Raw genomic sequence first — 1,201 nt, forward strand, 5'->3', positions numbered from 1 at the left:
CCCCAATGGAGGGGCTAGAGAAAGTACCCAAGGAGCTGAAGGGGGCTGCAACCCTATAGGTGGAACAACAATATGAACTAACCAGTACCCCCAGAGCTCTTGTCTCTAGCTGCATATGTAGCAGAAGATGGCCTAGTCGGCCATCACTGGGAAGAGAGGCCCCTTGGTCTTGCAAACTATACATGCCCCAGTACAGGGGAATGCCAGGGCCAGGAAATGGGAGGGGGAGGGGAGGGGAGCAGGGGCAGAGGGAGGGTATAGGGAACTTTCAGGATAGCATTTGAAATGTAAATAAAGAAAATATCTGATTTTTTAAAAAAAAGGAAAATCTGCACCTGGTGCTAGGTGAGAGCTTGTACCTGCTTGGTCCTAAGACACTCCAACAAACCTGGAGCTCTTACTTTTGATTCTAGCTAGCCGTAGTCAAAGGCAACTGAGATCTGTGTGGGTCGCCTGGTCTCCCAGGCAGCAAGGGCAAGAGAACTTTAGTAGCTGGAACCTTTCCCAGCCCCAATTAATTCAGTGTAATGACTGAAAATAAGTCACTGGAGTGATCTGGTCAGAGTCAGTCTTTTACAAGAAGGCAGCGCCTCTGCTCCTTCAGAAAATGAAGGCTTAGCATCTTGGTGAACTTCTCTCTCTACTGCAGCACCTACGACCAACATGACCAACATCCAGACAATGACAAATAAGCCTGTGAGAAAATACCGTATCAACTACATTGAGAGGTTCGCCAATAACTTATTTAGTTCTAAATTCCTATTTTAAATCAGTCAGTTTGACTTAAAATTATCTTCCTGAGTACGTACTAGACATGTCTCGGGATGCTAATAGCTAATATTTTAGACATTGTAGATTTGCACTTTCTAAGGTTTCTGCCCTCCAACAATCCTCTGCACCAAAACAGTTTATCCTAATTCAACTCAACTGGCTCGTGTCTAGTGAAATACTGCTTCATTGTGCACTGCCATGATCAGTCAAACTTTGAAAAAGAAAGAGTACCACTAAAGAAGTGGTCATTTGACCATGTCTGAGACCACAGATCATGCAAAACATCTAGGAAATTTACCTGATTTTCAGTTGATTGAAACAAGGCATCTGGACTTTTGATTTTATTGGTTGGTTGGTTTTTTGTTTGTTTGTTGTTTTGTTTTGTTTTGAGACAGGATCTCTCTGTGTAGCCCTGGCTGTCCTGGAACTC

The sequence above is a fragment of the Mus pahari genome, chromosome 17 (genome assembly GCF_900095145.1).
Source record: "Mus pahari chromosome 17, PAHARI_EIJ_v1.1, whole genome shotgun sequence".
NCBI classification, from domain to species: domain Eukaryota; kingdom Metazoa; phylum Chordata; class Mammalia; order Rodentia; family Muridae; genus Mus; species Mus pahari.